The sequence below is a fragment of the Neopelma chrysocephalum genome, unplaced genomic scaffold (assembly GCF_003984885.1).
Source record: "Neopelma chrysocephalum unplaced genomic scaffold, ASM398488v2 Primary Assembly neopelma1_61b, whole genome shotgun sequence".
NCBI classification, from domain to species: domain Eukaryota; kingdom Metazoa; phylum Chordata; class Aves; order Passeriformes; family Pipridae; genus Neopelma; species Neopelma chrysocephalum.
This window is the reverse complement of record NW_020897717.1, coordinates 7,989,646-8,005,403: the sequence shown is the minus strand read 5'-3', so window position 1 is coordinate 8,005,403 and position 15,758 is coordinate 7,989,646. Positions and strand designations below refer to the sequence as shown.

At 38.8% G+C, this 15,758-nt stretch overlaps 1 long non-coding RNA gene across 1 annotated transcript; it reads left to right on the top strand.

The window, feature by feature from the left end:
- The first annotated feature begins 1,056 nt into the window (after nt 1-1,056).
- LOC113966886 lies at nt 1,057-4,587 on the top strand. The gene is made up of 4 exons (XR_003533997.1): nt 1,057-1,194; nt 2,575-2,721; nt 3,849-3,970; nt 4,111-4,587. It is a non-coding gene; the product is annotated as an uncharacterized LOC113966886 (long non-coding RNA).
- The last annotated feature ends 11,171 nt before the right edge of the window (nt 4,588-15,758 follow it).

Below are 15,758 nucleotides of genomic sequence, written 5' to 3'. Positions count from 1 at the left end.
AGTGGTGGTCTTGGCATTAAGCCCCTGAGATACCTGCATGCTGGTGGAGTCTTAGCAGACCTTTCTTCCCCAAATCAACATGAACCCTTGCTGTGGCTGTGTTAAGGTCAATGACTGGACAAGGCTGACTCTAAACAGCTGGCTACTTAACATCATTATTTTTCCCTTTGTAAAATGGCATCATCCTTTGCAAATTCCTTGAAATTCTTATCTAGTTGCTTTAAAAATTGGAACATTTTTACTATACTAGGTTACTGTGGAACTAGAAAAGAATTTATCCTGAATTTTTTCTCATATGTGTTTATGACTAGAAGGCAGCCTACACGGGCTTGTATCTAGACAGACTCATGCGAACAGTGTTTCTCAAAGCAAAAATCATTCTAGAGGCTCACTAGTTCTATCTTCCCTATTTGGAAGAGACTCTGTTATAAGCCTAACTGCAGCAATTAGGCCATTTATGGCCAGAATTTTTTGTTTGCTCACTAACATCAGTGTCAGCAGGAGAACAATCACTGGAGGTGATGCTCTCAAATGTGTAACAGTAGCAGTGATAAAAGACTTTAAAGGGGAAATGGGACCCTATAAAAACTGCTTATTCTGATTCTAAAAGGATCAAATAAAGTCTGAAACTGTCTCTGAACTGTTGGGATGATTTTGTGACAAGATACATGGCTTGGGCAATCTGACTATGGAACAACTGTATCTCATATCTCCTTGAAGGCCAAACTTGCTCTTTGTCTGTTTTTTCTTTGGGATCGCACCATCTTTTGCTTTCAGCTGTCTACATGGATGAGATTTTAATAAGTTCTTATATGAAGCAGTGCAATTTAATGATTTTGCCTAACTAGAGCTATATCAGTTTATTTGAAGCAAGGGCACGCCTTTCTGACAAAGATCTCTCTAATCCATTGAATATGTTGTGTTAATGCTTGTTGATTTTTTGACGAGTGTAATGATTTGGTAATTATCTTTAAATGCTTTCTCTTCTGAGTGTGCAGTGTTTAATGTATGATTTTATTGATTAAATAATGGCATATACTTATGTTACAGCAGTGTATTCCTGTATGAGGATATCTTCCTGTAAATCTTCTTCGTTTATAAATTAGATGCACCATGTATTCAAGCATGGCATCAGTTAAGCTGTCATGCACTGAGAACTTTGCTGGCCCAGTTCTGATACAAGTGTCCAAACAGGTATGTAACACTGTGCATGTAGATGTTCAATACAAATTCACTTAAATCAGCAAAGCTGCTGTAAGAGTAGGAAATATTTTTACAATTTTTTAGCAAATATTGCTAAAGGTGAGTGATTTTGAATGGAATTTTTGTTGTTATCAGGGCTGGTATTGTAGAGATAACTCAAATTTCTGATGTGAACAGAGAGTCTGCTTTCCTTCACGTTGTGGTGTGCTCAAGGGTTAGGATGTCAACCCACCACACTTAAATGAGTAACCTTCATTCGATTATCACATAATCACATAACCATTTACCTTTCATATATACATTTGCAAAACTCTGATGCAATGTGAGTGCAAAGATGAGGTCCAATACAACAAGGAGTGAAACAACACACTGAAAGTCGAAAAGCAGCCACAAGATGTGCTTTCAGAACATGAACCTTCTCAGTCAGAAGGAGGAATTTCAGCTCTTTGCAATTAACCCTACTCTAGTAATCCATCTGCAAGAAGGCACAGACATCTGTTTGTCTTTCCAAGCAACATGTGCTAGTTGCCCTTCCAGAAACTTCCAGATCTGATGTAAGATTATAATATTGGGATCTAGACTCTTTGAAGGTGGCACAAATAATACCAGAGAACAAAATACAACCCAAATATCCCTAAATTCCAGTAGAGAGATTATAGTTAAATCTCCCTTGATATACTTCAAAACCAACTTGTTTTATTTTCTGTGCTTATGTTCACTGCAGGTAAGTGACAACTACTTTATGGGCCAGCTTCTGTTCTCAGTGAATCACAGGAACTCTGCCGGTGTCTTCGATGGGAGCAGAGGCAGTCTTAATGAAGCAGTTATATAAAAGAATAAAAGGGGAAGGGGAAAGTAAACTTCTTTACCAGTGTTTTGAGGTTAAGGTTAGAAGATTACTATAGCTGTTACAGTAAAATGATTCATTCTATAGCTTTTTCTTTAAAGTGTAAGTGCAGCAGTGGCTTATTATGCACATCCTGATCTCTGTCTGTGAACATACTCTTGCTATGTAGTCTGATTTTGGCAGAAAGCAAATCCTGGAGTCTATTTTGCTTTTCATTTGCTGCAGACAACTTTTTTGGACTCCATGTGACAGATCAGCTATTTCTCCCCTGCTGCTCTCAAAAATTTTTATAATAACAGCCTTAAAAATCAGATTTCTTTGGCAAATTTCTCCAGGATAAAGTCACCCATAAAATGGAATAAAAATGCCTTTAGGCTTATGAATTCTCTTTCTCTCAAGCATCAAAATACTGTTATTTTGAGAAGTGTTCTTTGTTTCTCTGAAATCTGAACTTTTTCCACTTGGAGACAGTTAACTCCCTGAGAATCTCGCAGAAATGGTATTAGATGTTGATCTCTTCGTAGGAGAGCAGGGGGAAGCAGACAGCCAGACCACATCGATCCGGGCTGCAGGATGTGTTTAGTGAAAAATCTATAGAGCTCAGCTTAGGGTGTCAGCTGTCAGTCTGCAGAGCATCTGTCAGAGGAGTATTTGCTTCACTGCTGCTGAATGTGAGTAATGCTTTCACAATATGGCAGTACCATGCTATAGATTACAGTTGTAATGGAGCACATCCTGAACAGCTGAGCCTGCTCTCTCTTGCTCATTCAATAGCAAGAGTTGCCTTGCTATAAGAGCTTGGGGGATTATGTACTCCAAACAGCTGTCTATAGCACCATGGATTTATTTGGGCTAAATGAGAACTTGCTTTCTTTAGCCAAATCAAACTTTATCAGACAGTTTTACTGTTGGCAGTTAAAATAAAATGTGTTTGCTGAACAGTAAACACCTTGTTACTGTTAGGAAGGATTATATAAACAAAAGGCATACACAATGAAGTCTTATGCCAACTGACTTACTGTCAAAATAATATACTGCTGTTAGCGGAATTGTGCTCACTTGAAGGAAATTATAGGCCTAAAAACACATCTTGAATGACAAAGAAACCATTTTTCCACAAATAATCTCTAAAAAGTTTAATACACTGTGCCTTGTAGAAGTAGTTTCAGAGACCAAGGATGCTGAATCCTCATACAGGAATGTTAGGAAAAACTGGGTGAACTGTCTGAAACCTTCAAAGGTTTACTGAATTTGCATAATGCACTGGATCAAGTAGATTTAACATTTTCCACTTACTAGATATGTGAGAGTTGTTTTTGTCCAACAAAAACTACAAACTCTCCCTTTCAAAATGCTGTTCTTCTTTCACTTATTAAACTATGTAATCTACGCAACTACAGAACACTCATGAGCAACAGAATAAATCAGCATAAATCAGCTTCCCTTCACTCCTTGAGAAACTGAAAATAAGGTGGATATTCTGTCTTATAGTCAAAAGGAAGAAAAGCAGGTCCAAGCCCAGGAAAGTCACTGAAAGGAGTAATGCTAGCTACAATGAGTTTTGGATTATTCTTCAGAGAGATTGAAAATGAATTTATTTTCTTTGTGTTAAAAACTAAAATCCCAGTTCAGGAAAGCATAAGCCTAATGTTACCTGTGCTTTCTCACTCCGTTCTGAATTTCACCATGCAAGAAGATTTGCATTTCTTCCTACAAATGTGCAAAGCATTTCTTTTAACTTAACAGTTAAAACACCAGAATTCAGTTGAAATTACCAGGAAATGTCTTCTGCTTGCAGAACCCACTATGCTAGTATGAGACTATAATGTTGACTGGAAAGATGAACAGTACCTCAAAGGTCAAGAGCTGTAGGCTGAAATACAGCTAATGATTTCTCAAGGATAATTTGCAGAAAGATTTGTAAGTCTGCAAATTCTTGGGAAAACTCTCTAATTTGCACAAATGTGTTTTGTGGAACCCCAGTTAGGCATTTATTAGTATATTTAGGTGTATTCCTTACTATGTATATGTATCATACTTTGGAAAACTTATTTTTCTAGGAAGAGAACATGCTGGAAGGTTGAAAAGAGGAATTTTAATGGTGCCTTATAAATTCTTCTTCAGCCAAAACTGGCTCCAGGTGAGCTTAAGATGAAGCTTTCTACACATTTCCCAACATAATGTCTTACTTCCTTAATGTTATACCTGACCTTAGAAATGTTCGTTTTCTTTTCTGTGTTCTTACTGAAAAGCTTATAACATATTATTCTGTAAACAAATACACCAGTTTTTTGGCAATTGTGTTTCCCAGTCCTTTAGGGAAACTTGAGGACCTAGTAATTATCCCTCTGTATTGCTTGTCATGACTGTATAGTATGTAGTGCAATAAAATATAGACAGGTTTTTAAATCCACCTTCTTACATCTTAGAAAAAAAGTCATGAATGAAAAGATTTCTTCTATGTCATCTTTCAGTAACAGAAAAACATATCTGGTTAATAAATGTTGCTGCTGTAACAAGGACAAGGTCTAGAACTTCTGTTTTGTTATGTTAATGGGTGTTTGGGTATCTATCTTTCCCTGAGAAATTAAGGGTAAGATAACTTTATGAGCATTTGCTATTGGATTTTTAAAGTATGTGTACAATTTATGCTGGAACACAAGTGCTCTGCCTTGGCTAATTAATTAGATGTCCACACTGTTGACCTTTGGCATAAACCTGAAGGATCAGGAAAGATGATTGCCTATTTTAATGATTTTCTGAATTCAGGTTTTTGTTTGTTTGTTTGTTTGTTTGTTTGTTTGTTTTTTAAATGCAATTTTGTACAGCATATTTTATGGAGAACATGATAACTTAGTGTTTCATCCTTCCTTCAAGCCAGGTGTTAAAGGGCTTACTGTTCCAAGAAAAGGTCTGCCATTTATGAAACTGAATGCAAATTTGATAGCAGACTGTACTTCTTTTTAGCATGTATCGAATTGCTTTCTATGGCATGTGATATGGCACAGGCAGAACTGTGACAAAGGAAGATGCATAATTAAAGTCAATTCTCCCATGCACTAACAAGCTCCAGGGTGAAGCAATTACATTTCCTGAGCAAGTTGCTCTGTAAGCAACAGGTCAAGTGAAGCACATTTGCCTTCAGATTTATTTCCTTCTGTCCATTAAATTTCTTGCGTTGTAAGTATACCTGACAGTGAGGAAGATACATGTCACAATTATTAAGAGCTACTCATACCCCAACTGTCTGGGTAGTTCATGCGTACTCTTTGGCCAGATGCCTGCTGCTACACAGAGGGTTTAATTGCAAAACTTGGCCTGCCCTCCCACCTCAGCTATTGCACTGACCTAGCTACTGATTATCACTGTATTTCTCGGAACTTAGTTATTTCTCTGGCCTGCAATCCTTTGTCAAATGTGGTTGACATTTGGGAAAGGTTTCCAAAGTTAGAAGGAGATAAACTGTGTGATTGCACAGGCTCATTTCCTTAGGGAAGAATAATACACAAATACATGTATATGTATTTACAGTGATTTATCTGGTAACATATGTATCAAAGCTGTAGGTAATTTGAGATTTTGCGATACATATAAATGCTATGTTCTGAGAGCAGCAAAGTGAATTGAACCTGAAAAGCTGAAACACAAAGGAGCTTGAAAAATTCCTACCTTGGATCTGCTGCCAGAAACATAAAGTACGTTACCTCTAAAAATAAGAGCCCTGTCTTTCAGATGATGTGAGTTTCACCTTTAAACAGGGATCAAACTCCTTTCTTTGTAAAAAATAAATGCACACCTATACTCTGGCTACTATCTTTCATTACTCTCCATGGGAATTAGGCACACAGCCTAAAAACCTCTAGCAAAACTCACCATTGCCTCCAGGGAGCTGCATTTCTGGACTTTCCTAGCCTGCATTCACCTTATGTTTAATTTTAAATTCTCTACTGCCACACCAATGTCTGAGTTGTCCTTCCTCTGGATCGCCGTTAAAGCAATGTCCAGCAGTTTTATTTTTAACTGACTAAGGGAGTCAGCAGTTTGCAGCTGTTCTGGGTTTCTACCTCTGGCAAGCAGAGAAATGCACATCTTTAGTGCTGTTTGCTGGACTGAGTGTTTGATTGAACTGTATCTGGTTCATATATCTGCTGTTATAGTGTTATCCCTCAGTTACAGTGTGGGACTTCTCTTGCAAAGTGGCCTTTGCTGTGTTTCAAAGTCATGGTGCACTAACTACTTCGTCAGATGATCTTAGCCCTTTTATTGCTCCACCTGCAAAAAACACCACCTTGAGTTTTTTGAAAGCAGCATTTGACCTTTCTTTCTTAGATCATAAAGTCCATGATCACCTGCTCATAACCCGGCTCCCTGAAACAAGCGTTTCAGTGAGGTCAATAGTCATGGACAGCAAAACATTCTGTTAGGTTTGGTTCAGTTGACTCAAGGTGTTTGCTTGCAAGAAAAGACTGTAGGAAGAAGGTACTGGCTTGCACACAGAGGAAGGTCTCCCAAGGAAAGGACACAACTGTTAACCAGCAGACAGAATGTTTCCATTAAATGGGTATTTCAGGAAGGCACACAATATCACGGCCATTTTCTTTCTGACATGCAGCCAAATTAGTCACATCAAAGACACTTTATATGCTTTGAATTGCTAAAAGCTCCATAGGTCTTTAAATAATTGCCAGACAGAATATGTGTTTGCATATTTTTGGTAACACACATTAGTTCTGACCTTTCTCCAACTGAAATCAATGGGGATGTGGCCAATTGCATCAAAAGAAACAACACTGATGCAGATGACTGATTATTGAAAAATATGTCTTTGACTGTGTGAGAAATAGGACAAAAGAAACACAGTAATACAATCCCCATTAGATTTAAAGAAGTGTTTGCATTCAGATTGTTTTTAATTCTGCTCCAATGATCTTGTTCCAGAGCAGATTTAAAACTATGCAAATACCTGCCTTTCTCCATTTCCCACTTTTCAAGATGGCAAAAGTTCCAGGCAAATCAGATTGATCCGAGAGATTACTGGCACTGTGGAAACCGAGAGCATAATCAGTATGATTAGAACTTTTTTCATGATTACTGAAATGTCAGACTTTTCCCTTGATTTGGCCTCAGATGTAAACTTTGATCCTGAGCCTAAAATATATTCTATTCTAATGTAGTTATCTCTAACCTGAACCACAACCAGCATACTGGAATGTAAGCTCGGGATCTGCAGTGAGCCCTCTAAGCCACATTATCAGAACGGAAAGGCTTTAAGATTGACTTAAGGCACTAAGAAAGCTGGGCTGCTCCTTGTCTCCCTGTATGTAACATCAAGGGAAACAATCCAGCTGAAAGGGACTGTGAGCACAGGCCTTGGACAGTGAGCATCCATGTGCAACTGAGAACAAGAACTGAATTAATATCCAGAGTGATTCCTTCATGTATGGGGACACTCCATACATGAAGAATGGCTACATGCAGGGGATGCAATCACTTTTCTTTTCTCCTTCTCTGATTTCCTACAGAAGCCCTAATCACAAAACATGCAATTTTTGTCTGAAATGATTTTGAGGGTAATGCTGTGGATTTATGCAGATTACTTTATGCCACTCTTGGCAGTGTCAACAGGATTTGTGCATGTTTCTATTGGCAGTGTTCATAAAACCTAGACTATCTGCAGTTACAAAAATGAACAAATAGATCTGGAGGTGTTTGATTTACTTTCTGAGTCTTGACATTCTACTAATATGCTGATTCTCACTACCTGAAACCTTGAAACTGTTGCAGACAACACTCAACCCAACTCGTAATAAAAGAGCCTGCACTGCACTGAAACCCTTTAAAATAAACAGAAAATAACCTTTTTTTTTCCCCTCCCAAAGCACTCACATTTGTTCCTTCAAAATTAGGATTCAGCAAATAGTTGGAATACATCTGTACTCAGAGGAATCCACATCAGATCATAAATTTGTTCATGTTAAACACAAACATATGAATGCACTCTTATATGCAGGGACTATGGAAGGGTTTAGAATTTGCACACTTTACTCCGTGTAATGCCAGGGCAATGTTTCACTCATCTACATAAATAGAAAGCAGACTTGTTGCATTAAAGGCATAAGTATCCTTATGCTCTGCATAAACATCACAGGATTCAATTTTGAGAAGGAATCGCATAATTTGTCATATCTTTTATTGTGATTGACTTCGGTGATGGGCATACACAAACATACGATTTTCCACTCAGTGTATCACTGTATATCTTGGTGTGCATTTGCTGCTAGAATAACAGGAAAAAAGATTAACCCCAGATATGCAAATAAGCTTAATTGAATAAAACAAGACAAATTACCCCTTCGTTGAAGCAGTTTCTGGTTTGGCGAAGCTGCACACACTACAGGAGTACTGGGAGAGGGCTCATGTGGCTGCCTCTCATTCCTTCCCTCTTTTTCTGAGGCTTGTGCAGAGCTATACTGGGGTGACAGGCACCCCCGCATGGTCAAGCATTGTACAGTGGTGTAAGGGGCCCCAAATATACTATGTTACCCCCACTTCGGTATGATTTAGAGAAATGTGAATTTACTTGAGCCTTACAGTCTCTCTCAAGAGCCCCAAGCTGGCAACTCAAAAGAAAAAAAAACCAAACAAACATCCCCTGAGCCTTCCCCCCTTAAGTTTATAACCCTTGTCATTGCAAAGAAGAGAGTAAATGTGAAAACAGTTGACATTCAAGGCCCCTGAATTGCGCCTCTGCTAAGATCATTAACCATGTGTTTGTACATTTTCAGTGTTGGCAATTGTAAGGAAACCTCAGGCTTTTGGCTCATGTGGGCTGGCACTGCTGGCGGTGTGGGAGATGCCCTTGGAAGACCTCTTTCATGCCAGCTGAGGCTGCTGGAGGAAGTCAAGAAATCATTTGTAGAGCCTGTCCTCAGGCTCTCTACATTGAGGCTATTTATGTTATACCATAAAAAAACCAATAGGAAATGGTCCAATACGGTCATATCGTTAAAGAAACGTGTCTTAAAAACAGCCTCCTACTGATGAGGGAATGAAATCTAGAGGAAAAAGATTCTCCTTTAAGAAATATCTCTCATGGAATGTCATATATAACTTTCCCACCCCTGAAGCTTCATTCTTCCTCCCTTCCCTGGAAAAACTGGGGAAAAATAGTGAAGTCTAAAAAAATCTATTTTTATATGTATGCCAGATGCAAGTTTTGTTAAGCCATCTACTTCTTGTGAGTTGTCCCCCTTGAGACTATTCTTTATTATCTTTTACAAACACATAAAGAGGTTTTCCTGCTTCAAAAAATGTACAGCTTAGGGCCTAATAATGAAAAACCTTACTTATAAGAGGATTCCCTTTGAAGTCAAAGGAATTTCTTGTTTGGAAAGCATTTGCAAGATCAACCACTAGGAAGAGAAAGCAGTGAACAGTAGATGATTGTAACACTGGGGAAAAGTAACAAAAATAAAAGATGAGGGAGAAATGTATGCTCCTGTAAAATTGTGAAGAATAATAAGAATACCTAGGACCATCACCTTTAAAAAAAAAGTCTCTTTTAATTGAACATTGTTATCTATATATGGTGAAGAAATTCTTTGTTTCAGATGAAAATTGCAGGATGCCCTGGCAGCCAGGAGGGCCAACCGTGTCCTGGGGGACATCAGGCAAAGCATCACCAGCCGGCCGAGGAAGGGGATTGTCCCGCTCTGCTCTGCACTGGTGCGGCCTCACCTTGAATATTGTGTGGAGTTTTGGGCACCACAATAATAAAAAAGATATAAAGCTGTTAGAGAGCATCCAAAGTAGGGCAACAAAGATGATGAAGGACCTACAGTGGAAGCCACACAGGGACCGGCTGAGGTCATTTGTCTTGTTCAGCCTGGGGAAGGGGAGACTGAAGGGTGTCCTCATAGCAGTCTACAGCTTCCTCACAAGGAGAATAGAAGGGCAGGCACCAGTCTCTTTGCTCTGGGGACCAGCAATAGAATCTGAGGGAAAGGCATAAGCTATGTCAGGGGAAGTTTAGGTTAGATATTAGGAAAAGGTTCTTCACCCAGAGGGTGGCCAAGCAGTGGAAGAGGCTCCCTAGGGAAGTGGTCACAGCGCAAAGTCTGACAGAGTTCAAAATGCGTTTGGACAATGCTCTCAGAACATAATGTGATTTTTGAGGTTGTCTCAGGAACTGGACCTGATGATCCTTGTGGGTCCCTTCCAGCTCAGGATATTCTATTTTTCTATGATTCTACATAGCAGTCAGGGGCCAATTCCATTACTTTTCCTCAACAGAGATGTTAATCTCATCTCATAATTTGTTCTTCAGTTTTACTTTCATTAAGAATGGTTCAAGATTTTCTTAGGTGACCTGGATTTACTTGGCCAGGCTGAAGAGTGCTTTGGCTCTCTGGGCTGAAGTTGATTCATCATAGAATCATAGAATGGTTTGATTGGAAGGGACTTTAAGGATCACCTAGTTCCAACTGCCCTGCCATGGTAGCGACACCTTCCACTAGACCAGGTGGCTCCAAGCTCCATCCAACCCAGCCTTGAACAATTCTAGGGAACAAAATTACTCAAACTGAAACCTTGAAGGACAGTTGCTCACAGAAAATCTTTCTAAAGTTTTAAAATGCTGAGCTGCTCTCTCGCCATCTCTGCCCTTAAGGTCTGTTGTGGTAGCTCTATGATGGGCTCAGCACACAGGACTGGTCAGCCTTATAGGGAGAAATAGTTTGTGTGTAGATGAGAAAATGGATAAGTTTCTGAGTGTACAGCCCGCCTTCAAGTGAGCAATATAAGTCAGTAAAGATTGGAGCAATTATTCCCAAGCCATAGTTACCTTGACAATTTTTTCTTCTCTTTTTAAACTACAAGAAGGGATTTTGTGCTTAAAAGTGTGCCCATTTGTTCAATGATACCAGGCAATCCAACAAAATCTTCCAGCAACCTTACTCTCTCTTAACAGGACAATCACCATCATAATGCAGTTCTTGGCTAAAGCTGGTCATAATAATCACTGCAAACTATTTATTCAATGAGCTCTTTTTCTTGGCTCTTGAACAGTTTCTTTATAATCCTACTTTTGACATTCATAAGTCTTGAGTCTGTGAGGTCTGCAAACATATTTGATCTGGGAACAGCACATACACAGTTTGTACTTGCTACTCTGAATTTGCTTATCCAAGGTTTGTGATTGATCATAACTCCATTTTGCGTGTTAACTGGATGATTTATGTGTTTATAACGTGTATCTGCTTCTCTGCTTCCTATGCATTCAACTCAATTATTTATGAAGCCAACTTCTGCTACTGGCCTAAGATACATGTTCTACAGATATTCACAGAGAAGAATTTTCATTGGGAGCACACAGAAAATGAAATACAACTAGAATTCTCCCAAAGATAACAGAATATTTTTCTTCCCCTCCTAATGTTTAGATACCAGAAAATTCAAACACCTGAATTCAAACAGTATTAAATATATGTACTTTGGTTTCTTTTGTCTCTGTCCTGTTGCTCAAACTAAATAGTCTTAAAATAACACTAGGTGCTAGAATTATTAGTTTTTTAAATGCGTGAGTAATGGCACATTATAACTGCTGAAGCAAAGGACACTGAAGAGGTTTGATCAAGACATTATTCTGAGAAGCATATACCTATATTAATCTCTGCACTATCAGAAATCACTTTATTTTTACATATTTAGTGCAAGTTTCATGTAACTTTCCTGTGCAAGGCACCCAATATTTTTATCACCCTTCCTCAATCTAACCTCAAGCTTTTAATTTACATGGATTGTGACATTCTTGTAAAGAATATGATGAATAGGAAACTAACTCCAAAATAGGTGTGACAGGTTAAGAAAAACCTTTGCATGACTCAATGTATACAACTTTTTAGTTCCAGATCTGTAGAGTCTTCCTAAGGAATTGAATTTATGTGTCTGACTTACAAAGTGCCAGATGAAAAAAATTCTGTATTCAATCCTTATGAACCTTCCATAGAGTACAGCTGAGAGTGAATACTGTGTTACTGTCATTCTCAGATTTATTTTGGAATGGTCTCCTCCAAAGGCATATATAAAAATATATACTTATTTTTATATGTGTATGTACATAAATATGCGCATCAGCTAACATGCACTCTCATGCTATGGAAGAAAAGCCCAGACAATTAAATAATCACAAGAGATAGATTTGTTCCTAAGCACTACTAGAAACTGAGTAGACATTATGTCTGTGATCTCCTTCAGTTCATCCTGGATGGTTCTGTTAGCTAAAATACATCTGTTGTCAGCACTATCAAAAAATAAAATCTATGGTTTTAACTTAAAATGTGATGGGATATTGCCTGGAATGTTTTCTCATATAGACAGTGTTATCTGAGTCCTTCCTTGGCAAGAAGTTCAATCTGAAGACAGTTCTCAGATGGTTTTGACAGCTTGGTTTGCAATGCCTCTGGAAGGAACGCTCCATTGTCCTTGCAAGGAATTCCCCCTCCCTAATCCTCCGAACTTTTTCATCTTTTGGGAAATTCACACTTGGCCATGAAATCTCTTTCAACTACTATTAGCAGTTCTGGAAATCAATTGTAGAATTACCTTTTTGCTATTGGCATTAGTGACATAATCTATGCTTAGAGGACGCACGTGTTGTGTCACCCACATGGCCTTTGCTGGTGTCTGCAGCATCCCAAGCTGCAGCCTGGCTAAGCCTGCAGTGAGCACAGAGATCCTTGAGTCCTGGTACTTGTTTGTTGCGTTGGGGGAAGCCACTGCTGCATGTTTTGGCACTCCAGCATATGCGGATAGATGAAGCCTTTCACAACCTATAAAGTGCACCTAAAAATAAACCACACGGAAGAGATATATCACAAATTTATCACAAATTTCAGAAGCTTTTCTTTTTTTTTTTTTCTCTTTTTTTTTGAGAGACCAGAACTCATAAAGCAGCATTGAGAGGGCATTATAGGAAGGAAGCAAGCAGTAAATTTGTACTTTTGCCTCTAACAGCTGGTTTGGGAGGGACCAGCCATTAGGACAGAAAAGGAGGAATGTGGGATGTGGGAGTGAAAAGGAGATTGTAATAATACTCATAATTAAAATAGTGCATTCTAGCTACAGATTTCTGGAAGAAATTTGATTCCAAGAAGTGCAAGAGGCCATGAGTGAAAATTCTTTCATAAGCAGGAAGTGAGAGAGGGAAATATAAGGAAATATTTTGTTTATTTTGGCCATTGTTCTAAAAAAACCTGGGCTAAAAGCAAAGAGAAATGAGAGAAAAAATATTGATAAATGATATGTGAAAAGGACGTAGATTTTTGGAAACTGCAAAGCCTAATTATGAGCACTAGTAACTAATCAATATTTTGCACTTTATTAGGAATGGAAACTTGCTTTGCCTCTTTCAAACATACAGTAGTTAGCTGATTAATTGAGTGGTTGGTTCAGTAGGATGACCAGCTGTTATAAATGTTTTAGTAATTTTTTGGCTCTAAAAGTAAACAGGCCTTTTTTTGTCTTTTTGGCTGGGCTAAATAGGAGAGCACATAGCCAATAAACCTAGATCTTGTTTCAAATGCTGAATTCTGTTTTGAGTGCATAATAACCCTAAATGTGTTGCTATGTTTCTAAGCAACCTCTCAAGATGCAAAAATAGGTAGTTATTTTGCTGTGATTAAAAGTTCTTTAGATGTTGTATTTTGCTTTACCAGTTCCCCTCCCACCAGCTCTAGCCACAGCTTAAGAGAAATTCCTCATAGGTCCTTGAGGCCTGGTTTTTGAAGAATCTGACATGTACTTTTGGAATAGGCTTCTTTTCCTTCCGGATTAATGTCAAGGAAACAACTGGAAAGCACTAGAGATGCTGCCTGATTACAAGCACAAACACTCCAATGTAATCCCCACTAATATCACTGTACTTCGGGCTGTGCAGGGTGTGAAAACTATGATCATTACAAAATGCATATTCCAGGTTATGGTTGAGGAGATGAATGGAGATATATTCAAAAGTAGGGAAGGCTGTGTGGTGAGGGGCATGGGACTACGGTTTCTTCAGAATACTGAATCTTCTAAGTTCGAGAATGGCTTGCGGCTGTGAGAACCATGTTTGTCAAAATGCATCCCCAGCTGTGGAATGGCATAATTCAAGTATCAGACTCTGCCTTTCGTTTGGATTTGGAAAGCTGAAGCCTATCCGCGTTTGTGCTTGATTCCTTGCTGAGCCTAAAGATGTTGTCGGGCTGAAGAATGTCATTGTGTAGTTTCCATTGTCGGCTGTCACACTGCATATGTTTTGGGACTGATCTGAAGTTTTGTTTGACATCATGACTTTTATAAGAATCAAAACCCCCAAATCCCTCGGATGAAATCCATATGGCTTTGTTCACAGGCTGAAATAAAATCATGCTCACAGCCTTTACTGCAACTGAGGGATATTTGGTGGGAATCATTTTTTGCTTAATAAAAGCATAACGTTCAAGTGCTGGAAATGTGGATATTATTAAGTACCTGCTCTGTGAGAATAACTCAAATGCTGTTTTATTCCCTGCCCCTTTCGTTAGTTCATATGCACAAGGGTCAGATCTGAAGCTGACATGAAGAATGATCTCCGCAACCTGGCATGGACCCAGCTTCACTTGAACTCTGTTTTAGATATTATTGGGGGTTTGTCTGCATTTTGGCTCCTTGTGGCTCAGTGCTGAACATTTGGCATAATGTGTGGTAAGGGTTATTACGATACACAGAGGTGAGGTAATTCACATAATTTCTGCAGTGTAGGCAAGTTTGCCTGGCTGCTAGAGCGGTTAAAGCAGGAAGCTTCCCGGTGTGCCGAGATGCTGATTACTAAGGGTCAGGCCTGTGCTCACCATGACATCATAAAACACAACCAGGGGCTGATTTATTTAAGAACTGTCATGTCACTGGTTCTGTCAGGAGAAAATCAGAGGACAGAGAGGATAATGGGGAGCAGTAGGCTTTCACAGGACAAGATTTATGTTGAAGAAGAAAACACTGATGGCTCCTTTGCCAATGATATGAGAAATGTTTTAATCACTAGTGGGCCTGAGTAACGGACTGGCACTCTTCCTTTGCTGCGTCATTTCTGAAATAAAGAAAACATTAATAGCAAGTCTGGCATGAGAGGAAAAGCTGTGACAAAGCTCTGGTCAAGTATTTAGACCTTCTTAGCCATCACACTGGACAAATTCAACTCCATTTGTCATGGGGAAATGCATGCAGTGATTGCATATGTATAAACAACATTGTAGTTCCTTCTAAGGCAGTAAGTACAGTGCTGAACAAGAAAACTTTCCCATATTGTCTTCCAAAAACAGCAATGGGCAAATGATGCTTCCAGTATCCCACTGCTGGGCTTCTGTGCCACCTACTCCTACTTATTGTGCAGGACAGGGTATGTAGTGCTGGAAACTGCTCCAATACTCCAAATGCTGGTTGAATAGTGCAAAACTGGCATATAGGTGGTGTTAACCTGACCAGTTCAGTAATAACTTATAGAAATATATTCCTTTCTCTCTCCTCTCAAAAACTGTGTTTGGTTCTTGAAGATCAACTCACCAGACAAAAAAACCTTATTTTTTCAAGGAATTTGCTGACTCATGCTCTATAAAAGAAATAGAAATCCCCATTTGAATGAAACTGTAGCATGAGTAAGGGAACATATTTATAAATGGATAATGTAAATTTA